The sequence below is a fragment of the Canis lupus genome, chromosome 4 (assembly GCF_048164855.1).
Source record: "Canis lupus baileyi chromosome 4, mCanLup2.hap1, whole genome shotgun sequence".
NCBI classification, from domain to species: Eukaryota; Metazoa; Chordata; class Mammalia; order Carnivora; family Canidae; genus Canis; species Canis lupus.
Window position 1 is genome coordinate 55,559,245 of NC_132841.1, and position 11,139 is coordinate 55,570,383.

General features: G+C 40.5%; 1 pseudogene; it reads left to right on the top strand.

The window, feature by feature from the left end:
• Nucleotides 1-577: 577 nt before the first annotated feature.
• Nucleotides 578-3,580, top strand: LOC140631418 (methylosome subunit pICln pseudogene; annotated as a pseudogene).
• The last annotated feature ends 7,559 nt before the right edge of the window (nucleotides 3,581-11,139 follow it).

The following is an 11,139-nucleotide window of genomic DNA, read 5'->3' on the forward strand; positions in this document are numbered from 1 at the left end:
ATCATAGCATGAGTCTAACCAATTGAGGGGGAGTCTACAAAATGACTGGCTTGTAACCTCCTACCCTGTGCATGTCACAAAACACAGAGTTACCAGATGATCCAGCAATGCCACTACCTTGTAAATACTCAAAAGAAGTGAAAGCAGAACTCAAACTGATACTTATATGCCTGTGTTCACAGCAGCAATATTCACAAGAAGCAGCAGAAGTAACCGAAGTGTCCATCGATGGGTGGACAGATAAACAAAATGTGATCTATACACACAATGGAATATTACTCAGCCTTAAAAAGGAAAGAGATTCTAACATATGCTGTAGCATGGATGAACTTTGAAGACACTATGCTAGATTAAAGAAGCCAATCACAAAAAAAGGCAAATATTGTACGATTCCACTTACATGAGGCACCCAGAGTGGTCCAATTCAGAGACAGAAAGTAGAAGGGTGGTTTCCAGGGGCTGGGAGGAGGGAGAACTGGGGAGTTTGTGTTAATGGGTACAGAGTTCCAGGTGGGGAAGATGAAAAGCTCTGGAAATGGATGGTGATGACAGCTGAGCAACAATGTAAATGGACCTAATGCCGCAGAAGCATACACTTAAAAATGGTCAAAATGGTAAGTTTGATGTTGTACCTATTTTACCACAATTTAAAAAAAAAAATTCAAGCTTTGGATTCAAACCTGGATTCCAGGGGAAGGAGGAAATTTTTGAAGTCGATGGCTAAGTTTATGGCATTGATACTAATAACAGTTTCACAGGCATATGCGTATCTCCAAACACATCAGGTTGTATATATTAAACATCTACAGCTTTTTGTATGTCAATCATAGCTCAATAAAGCAGTGAAAAAAAAAAAAACAACCTGGGTTCAAATTCTGACACTGCCACTTACTGTGTGATTCGAGGCAGATTATTGAGTGTCTTCGAACCCCTGATTTCTCACTTATAAAATGGAGACAAGATAGGATTGGCATGAGGCAGAGGCTAATACAGTTAGCATAGTGCCTGGCATGCAGTGGGCATTTGATAATATCAGTAAGTGCCCAGAGACATGAAATAACATGGCATACGTGTTTAAGAGAACTAATGCTGGTTTGGTATGGTTGGAGGATGTGGTGACATGGGAAGATGCTAGAATGAAAAGCAGGTCTTTTGTGCCAAGATAAAGAGTTTAAGCTTTGTTTTTAGGCCTGTGAGGGGTTCCTGGAGGGTTGTAAATAGTTCAGGGAAATATTAGAGAAGGAGGGAGGGAGGGAATGGGGTAAATATGAAACTCCATTTTAAGGACATGGACATCTGATTATTTCACTCAGTCTGTGGCCTTTCTCTTCTCCATTAACACCAGTAATTAACACCAATGGCTTAAGGAAAAACAAAACATTAAGGGAAATGCCACATTTAACACTCTTACTTGGCACCCCACACCTGATCAGAACAAGGAACTCAGATATAAAGAAGGAACTAGCCATGTTATAAAGTTAACTTAGGCTTAAGCACGAACTGCAAAAAGATGGCTCTCTCCTTATCTCCCCCCTTACTCACTGAGTGGAGGGCACAGAGGTTTCCCACCATGTGCTCCATCTGTTCTCTGTCCCGTGCCAAGCTTTCTTTAGACCCCTAACATCTGTGAGGAGCAGAGCTGGGTCAGAAGACAGTTTTGCTCAGGTTACAACCTGCACATCAATGGCCTGTTTCATGCAAACTCCTCTCATTTAGACATGACATTCTAATGTGCTCATTTCCACCACCATCACTGAATGTCATTCTTTTTTTTTTTTAACTTTATTTATTTATTTATTCATGAGAGACAGAGAGAGAGAGAGAGAGAGAGAGGCAGAGACACAGGCAGAGGGAGAAGCAGGTTCCATGCAGGGAGCCCGACGCGGGACTCGATCCCAGGTCTCCAGGATCAGGCCCTGGACTGAAGGCAATGCTAAACCGCTGAGCCACCCAGGCTGCCCTGAATGTCATTCTAAACAGTTGCTCTCCACTGATTCTTCTCTCCATCCATGAGGCTTAAATTTTTATGTGAAAACTCAAAATAATGAAAGTAGCCAAAAGCACACATTTCTCCTGAGTAAGCTGTATTGTTGACCTAGTTCTGTTTGGCCCTTTAAATGAGATTGATTTTGGATTTAACTGGGTTTTTCTTTTTCTAATCACCTAGATAATATATATTCCACCTAGAAAATATCAAATGTATAGAAAAACACAAAAAGTAAAAATAACGGGCAGTCCCGGGGGCGCAGCGGTTTAGCGCCGCCTGCAGCCCAGGGCGTGATCCTGGAGATCCGGGATGGAGTCCCACGTCGGGCTCCCTGCATGGAGCCCGCTTCTCTCTCTGACTCTCTCTCTCTCTCTCTCTGAATGAATAAATAAATAAATCTTTTTAAAAAATTAAAAATAACAGTTGCCTGTAGTCTTATCAGCCCAATGTAATATGCTTAAAATCTTGGTATATATCATTGTAATTTTTTCTAGTTTTCTTTCTATGCATATATTACTTATTCTTTGTTAAATTGAGCTTGTGTACACACTTAAAAACTTACTTTAAAATAGTAGCGTTTGGAAAAAAAATAATAAAATAAAATAAAATAAAATAAAATAAAATAAAATAAAATAAAATAGTAGCGATTGGGCACCTGGGTGGCTCAGTCAGTTAAGCATCTCTTAACACTATTGCTCCCAGGATCCTGGGATCAAGCCCTACACTGGGCTCCCTGCTCAGTGAGGAGTCTGCTTCTCCCTCTGCCCCTCCCACCCCCCCTTCCCACTCATGCTCGCTCTCTCTCTCTCTCTCTCAAATAAATAAATAAAATTTATTTTGTGTTAAAATAATAGCTCTTGCTGGGACAGGATGAGGGGAGCAGCTGGACTTGCTGTGCTCTGTCTCCCTCTCTACTTGTGTTTCCTCCTTCCCCACAGCAACAAGCTTCCTCAAAAGTTTCCCTGCAGCCAGCTTGGCTGAGGGGCTCCAGTGCAGCAGCCAGAAAGCCAGGCTCTGCTGAATAGCAATGCCCCTGCCGTCGCTGAGAGCTCCCTGTCTTGGTTAGATGGCTCTGGATTAGGATTCTCTCTGGAACACCCGACCATTAGTTTGCAGGCAGTGTCCAGGAACCTAAAATCCATAACATGTGTATGTTATGGTGAACGCCGAATTTGGAGAAGAATCAAAAGAATCTGTTGCTGAAGAAGAAGCAGACAGTGATAATAAGTTGAAGCTATTGCTGGATTTAAATTTGTGCCTCGTGATTAATCGGCATTGGAGGCAATGTTCAGGCTTTGCATCCAGCTCCTAAGAGTGAAGATTCAGATGATTACTGTGATGTAGAAGCTCGTGGGCAAGAGCAGGGAGACATCCGTACATTTTACACCTATGAAGGATTATCTCATTTAACAGCAGAAGGCCGAATCACACTGGAGGGATGAGAAGGTATGCCTTCTCAGCCTGCAAGCAGCCAGTTTAACAGTGGCTGGAGCCTGGACACAAGATTCAGGAAGAGATTATGAAGATGGGATGGAGGTGGATACTAGAGCAACAATTACTGGCCAGTTTGAGGATGCAGATATTGATCACTGAGAATGATTTAGGCTGGTGGGATTCTACTCATAAATGTAGGGAAGAACTTGGTGCCTCTTCTACCGTGGAGCGGATGTTGAAGAAAGTCTTTTTCCTTCTCCTAAGCTTACCTGAACCAGTTCTTTCTTGAGACAGACTATATTGAGACAAAAAGCTGTCAAGAGCAGAAGGAACTATGATCTTTTTTAACAAAAGGGAATTAACTTAACCACGAGGATATTTGTAGTTTATCATCTACCCCAAAACTTTCTGTGTAAAAGTGCACTCTGAATAGGCCTCCAGTTCCAGCTTTCACTATATGCATCTTTGTAACCTGGTAGGCCCACGCGGTAAGAATGTGCATGGGCTTGGAGGTGTAGGTAGACTGGATGGAAAGAAGGGAGATGGAGTCTAAAATATGCCCTTTCAGAGCCTAAGCCCTATAGTGGGCTCCGTGCTCAGTGAGGAGTCTGCTTCTCCCTCTGCCCCTGCCACCCCCCTTCCCACTCATGATCTCTCTCTCTCTCTCTCAAATAAATAAATAAATAAATAAATAAATAAATAAATAAATAAATAAAATCTTTTTTTGTGTTAATATAATAGCTCTTACTGGGGCAGAGCCTAAGGATCCCCATACCCCTTAAAAAGAAAGACAAAGAGATTTCAGCCTCTGCTCATTCTCCACGGGGATAAGGGTCTTTGTAATGATTTGGGACCCAGATAAATTTATTCAGGGATCTTTAGGAAGCCTCTTGGGAAACATCCCAGCCACATACTCTATCACTAGCACAAGTGCTTCTGACTAGCTTTGACTCCTTCCACCATGTCTCACCAGTCTGTCGTTTATAAACTCTCAGGTAGGTTATCCTCTTTAATTTCTAACCTCTTGGGTCGGTTTATGTAACGAGTGAAATTGAGATAAAGTCCTCAGAGTATTTCAGACAATAATTGTTTTGTCTTAAACATATAGCTTAACAAATAAATATAGCTTAAACAAATAGCTTAAACAAATAAATATAGGTTTTCTATTTTAAAAAATAAATTAATTCATTAAATTAAATAATAGCTTTTATTACATTCCAGAAACTATTCTTGGCACTTCATCCATTTTATGTGATTAATAGCATATTGTGAACATATCTTTATGGCATTCCAAATTATTCAAACACGTGTTTTAATGGCTATGTAGCATAGCATCACATGATACGTTATCAGAGCCATGGTATCCGATGTACTAGCAGCTGCCTGCACAAGCGATGGGACTGGATGGGGTAATTCTCTCTGGAGCAAGAGGAGCCTTTTCTAAGTCCCACAAAGGTGCTACTTTGGCTAGAAAATGCCAAAAAGTAATATAACCTATTCAGCTCCCCATTACTGGAATGCCTCAGGTCATTTTCGATTCTTACTATTATAAATATCTTTAAGCATAACTAGTTAAAGAATACCAATTTTTTTGAGGCTCTTGTTGCTGAACTGCTCTCCTACCAAATGCTTCAGAGTGCTCTTTTCTCTACAGCTTCTCAATGCTAGGTGTTTCCAGTCTCTCTAATCCTAGACAATTGTGTGACAAGTGCACAGTTTTAAAGTGCAATATTTGATTATTAGAGAGAATGAATATTTTTAAATGCTTATTTAAAATATGTATTTCTTCCCTTAATCATTGCCTACCTATATTTCCTACCTTTTCTATTGGGATATTAGTCTTATTGATTTTTTTTTTATTTTTTTTATTTTTTTTTAATTTTTTTATTTATTTATGATAGTTACAGAGAGAGAGAGGCAGAGACACAGGCAGAGGGAGAAGCAGGCTCCATGCACCGGGAGCCCGATGTGGGATTGGATCCCGGGTCTCCAGGATCGCGCCCTGGGCCAAAGGCAGGCGCCAAACCGCTGCGCCACCCAGGGATCCCTCTTATTGATTTTTTAAAAGATTTTATTTATTTATTTGTGAGAGACACAGAATGAGAGGCAGAGACATAGCCAGAGGGAGAAGCAGACTCCCTGTGGAGAGCCTGATGTAGGACTCTATCCCAGAGCCCCAGGATCACTACCTAAGCCAAAGGTCCATGTTCAACCACTGAGCCCTGGTCTTGTTGATTTTCAGGGCTCTTTGTAGTTCAAGAATGTTAACCCATTACCTGCCATATATTTAAAAAATGTTTCCCCAATTGAATATTGCCTTTTGATTTTGCTTTGATACTTTAAAATTTGTATGTTATCTTTAATGTGAGAGCAGTCAAATCAATTGATGTTTTCTTTCTTTTTTTTTTTTAAGATGGAATTTTTATTTTTTTATTTTATTTTTTTTTAGATTTATTTTTTATTGGTGTTCAATTTACTAACATACAGAATAACCCCCTGTGCCCGTCACCCATTCACTCCCACCCCCCGCCCTCCACCCTTCTACCGCCCCTCGTTCATTTCCCAGAGTTAGCAGTCTTTACGTTCTGTCTCCCTTTCTGATATTTCCCACACATTTCTTCTCCCTTCCCTTATATTCCCTTTCACTATTATTTATATTCCCCAAATGAATGAGAACATATAATGTTTGTCCTTCTCCGACTGACTGACTTCACTCAGCATAATACCCTCCAGTTCCATCCACGTTGAAGCAAATGGTGGGTATTTGTCATTTCTAATGGCTGAGTAATATTCCATTGTATACATAATCCACATCTTCTTTATCCATTCATCTTTCGTTGGACACCGAGGCTCCTTCCCCAGTTTGGCTATCGTGGCCATTGCTGCTATAAACATCGGGGTGCAGGTGTCCCGGCGTTTCATTGCATTTGTATCTTTGGGGTAAATCCCCAACAGTGCAATTGCTGGGTCGTAGGGCAGGTCTATTTTTAACTGTTTGAGGAACCTCCACACAGTTTTCCAGAGTGGGTGCACCAGTTCACATTCCCACCAACAGTCTAAGAGGGTTCCCTTTTCTCCGCATCCTCTCCAACATTTGTTGTTTCCTGCCTTGTTAATTTGCCCCATTCTCATTGGTGTGAGGTGGTATCTGATTGTGGTTTTGATTTGTATTTCCCTGATGGCAAGTGATGCGGAGCATTTTCTCATGTGCATGTTGGCCATGTCTATGTCTTCCTCTGTGAGATTTCTCTTCATGTCTTTTGCCCATTTCATGATTGGATTGTTTGTTTCTTTGGTGTTGAGTTTAATAAGTTCTTTATAGATCTTGGAAACTAGCCCTTTATCTGATAGGTCATTTGCAAATATCTTCTCCCATTCTGTAGGTTGTCTTTTAGTTTTGTTGACTGTATCCTTTGCTGTGCAAAAGCTTCTTATCTTGATGAAGTCCCAATAGTTCATTTTTGCTTTTGTTTCTTTTGCCTTCGTGCATGTATCTTGCAAGAAGTTACTGTGGCCGAGTTCAAAAAGGGTGTTGCCTGTGTTCTTCTCTAGGATTTTGATGGAATCTTGTCTCCCATTTAGATCTTTCATCCATTTTGAGTTTATCTTTGTGTATGGTGAAAGAGAGTGGTCTAGTTTCATTTTTCTGCATGTGGATGTCCAATTTTCCCAGCACCATTTATTGAAGAGACTGTCTTTCTTCCAATGGATAGTCTTTCCTCCTTTATCGAATATTAGTTGACCATAAAGTTCAGGGTCCACTTCTGGGTTCTCTATTCTGTTCCACTGATCTATGTGTCTGTTTTTGTGACAGTACCACACTGTCTTGATGACCACAGCTTTGTAGTACAACCTGAAATCTGGCATTGTGATGCCCCCAGATATGGTTTTCTTTTTTAAAATTCCCCTGGCTATTCGGGGTCTTTTCTGATTCCACACAAATCTTAAAATAACCTTACACATAAAGGAGCTAGAGAAAAAACAGCAAATAGATCCTACACCCAAGAGAAGAAGGGAGTTAATAAAGATTCAAGCAGAACTCAACGAAATCGAGACCAGAAGAACTGTGGAACAGATCAACAGAACCAGGAGTTGGTTCTTTGAAAGAATTAATAAGATAGATAAACCATTAGCCAGCCTTATTAAAAAGAAGAGAGAGAAGACTCAAATTAATAAAATCATGAATGAGAAAGGAGAGATCACTACCAACACCAAGGAAATACAAACGATTTTAAAAACATATTATGAACAGCTATACGCCAATAAATTAGGCAATCTAGAAGAAATGGATGCATTCCTGGAAATCCACAAACTACCAAAACTGGAACAGGAAGAAATAGAAAACCTGAACAGGCCAATAACCAGGGAGGAAATTGAAGCAGTCATCAAAAACCTCCCAAGACACAAGAGTCCAGGGCCAGATGGCTTCCCAGGGGAATTTTATCAAACGTTTAAAGAAGAAACCATACCTATTCTCCTAAAGCTGTTTGGAAAGATAGAAAGAGATGGAGTACTTCCAAATTCGTTCTATGAGGCCAGCATCACCTTAATTCCAAAACCAGACAAAGACCCCACCAAAAAGGAGAATTACAGACCAATATCCCTGATGAACATGGATGAAAAAATTCTCAACAAGATACTGGCCAATAGGATCCAACAATACATTAAGAAAATTATTCACCATGACCAAGTAGGATTTATCCCTGGGACACAAGGCTGGTTCAACACCCGTAAAACAATCAATGTGATTCATCATATCAGCAAGAGAAAAACCAAGAACCATATGATCCTCTCATTAGATGCAGAGAAAGCATTTGACAAAACACAGCATCCATTTCTGATCAAAACTCTTCAGAGTGTAGGGATAGAGGGAACATTCCTCAACATCTTAAAAGCCATCTATGAAAAGCCCATAGCACATATCATTCTCAATGGGGAAGCACTGGGAGCCTTTCCCCTAAGATCAGGAACAAGACAGGGATGTCCACTCTCACCACTGCTGTTCAACATAGTACTGGAAGTCCTAGCCTCAGCAATCAGACAACAAAAAGACATTAAAGGCATTCAAATTGGCAAAGAAGAAGTCAAACTCTCCCTCTTCGCCGATGACATGATACTCTACATAGAAAACCCAAAAGTCTCCACCCCAAGATTGCTAGAACTCATACAGCAATTCGGTAGCTTGGCAGGATACAAAATCAATGCCCAGAAATCAGTGGCATTTCTATACACTAACAATGAGACTGAAGAAAGAGAAATTAAGGAGTCAATCCCATTTACAATTGCACCCAAAAGCATAAGATACCTAGGAATAAACCTAACCAGAGAGGTAAAGGATCTATACCCTAAAAACTACACAACACTTCTGAAAGAAATTGAGGAAGACACAAAGAGATGAAAAATATTCCATGCTCATGGATTGGCAGAATTAATATTGTGAAAATGTCAATGTTACCCAGGGCAATATACACGTTTAATGCAATCCCTATCAAAATACCATGGACTTTCTTCAGAGAGTTAGAACTAACTGATGTTTTCATTTATGGCTTCTGCCTTTACTTTGATGTTTAAAACGCTTTCTCCAGCCCGACTCAGATCACCATTTGTTCATTTTTGATTAAACATCTCCTATCTGTAACCTAGGTCCTTTTAAGTTGGCCTTGGTTTATAAGATTCAGAATCTGTTAACTTGTGTTAAACCATGTGGCTGCTTTGGCTAACAGAGCATTGGATTGGGAGTGGAGAGCTGGACCAAGAAATGGGAGAAATTAATCTTCAATAGACTTTGTCTCTCTGTGCCTAAATCCTCTGTGTGTAAAACGTAGAAATTTGCATTTGGGCCCCAATTTTACCTTTTTTTTTCTATTGTAAAATATGGCACATATACAGAAGGCTGCAGAGTGATAAGTAATCATAAGACAACCATCCATATAACTGTTATCTATATTATTGAGATGGAAATAGAGATGGTGGGGGAGGGGAGGAGGGAGGGGGAAGAGGAAAGAGGGGGAGGGAGAGAGAAGAGAGATTCCTGTTCCAAGTCCTTTCTCAAGGACACACTCTCCTTAGCTCTTGGTAATCATCATCCTATGTATAATCACTATGTTAAGGTCTTCACTTCCTTACTGTGCTTAACGCTTTTATCCCCTATGCATTCATCACCTATAATTCCCACATATTTCTAAGTTTTTAATGGTTTGATTTTTTCCATTCATATCTATAATCCATTTAGAATTTATCTTATTTCATGGTGTGAGAAATCAAAAGTTATTTTTCTTCAGGTGGTTTAACAATTATTTAGGCACTGCATATAGCACAATGCTTTCTTCCTGAACTGTGCTTTTAAAAGTCCGGTTTCTTGGGATGTAATCTGTACTTTGTAAGAGTATAGTTCTGTGAGTTTTGACCAACATAGACAGTTGTATAGCCACCACCACAAGCAAGACACAGAGATGGAGTATTTCCATCATCCCACCAAGCTCACTTGAGCCCTTTTGTAGTCAGCCCCACATTCCAACACCCCAGCCCCTGGCATCCACACATCTGTTTGCTGTCCCTATACTTTTGCCTTTTCCTGCTTATCAACCTAATATGAGCATACAGCATATAGCCTTTTGAGTCTGGCTTCTTCACTTAGCATGATGCTTTTGAGATTTATCCACGTTGTTGCTTGCATCAGTAATTCATCCTTTTTATTAATGAGTAGTATTCCACTATATGGACGCATCATGATTTATAGGTCCAATCTTTCCCCATGAAGGATGATTGGAGCTATAGGGCTTTTGTAGATATCCTTTATCAGGCTGAGGAAGTTCTAGTTTGCAGAGAATTTTTAATCACAAATGGATGTTCAATTTTATCAAATGCCTTTCATGCATCTACTGAGCTATGCATCTCTGTCTGCCCTGGGAATAACAGACTTGACCACCCTAGAGACTTGAAGCTTCAGTCTGAATTCCAGGGAAAATTGCCCAGTGAAGTGGGCAGAGCCTCGGGCCCCATCTCACTTTTGAGCCCTGTGAACAAGTGAGTTTGCTGCCCTACCCCTGGGAGCTTAAGGGTTCTGATTCCTAAAAGAGGAATCCAGAGAAGTACATGGCATTTTGTATCCCCAACAGCCATTACTTGCCTCTCTCCTGCCTGCACCTCTGAGGCCAGGCTGGGGAGAGGCAGTCTCCAGCCCCCTGTATTTCTTGTGAGCATCTGGTGGAAGTCTGTGGGAAAGAGTTGACAGCTGAGTGTGAATTCCTTGGGTACAGCTATTCCAGATTGACACACTAACACACAGGTGGATTTTGAGAGTGTTACAGTTTCACTGGTTTCTTAACCACCCGGACCACCATGGAAGCTGTGAGGCCCACCTCACCTCAAAGGGACTTGTGTCTCTTCTGAATCAGATGATTCAGTGGCCTCACATCCTCATTTTTCTCCTGGGCTTAACAAAAGTCATGATTTTGCAGTTTATCTGTCATTTCCTCATTATTAGGGCAGGAGTGATGTGCCTCACAGCTTTCTATACCTTAAGCAGAAGCAAAAGAACATTTAAATCCCACCTTTATCCTATATCAAACGTATATACTTGAGCCTGTTTGGGGGCTATTTTTATTCTTACAAAAGAACCATGCTACTTTGATAATAAATCTTTCTTTCTTTCTAGCACTGTAAGTCACCCTTCAATCTTCCAAAAATTCTTCAGCCTTTTATTAATCTTCCCAGGT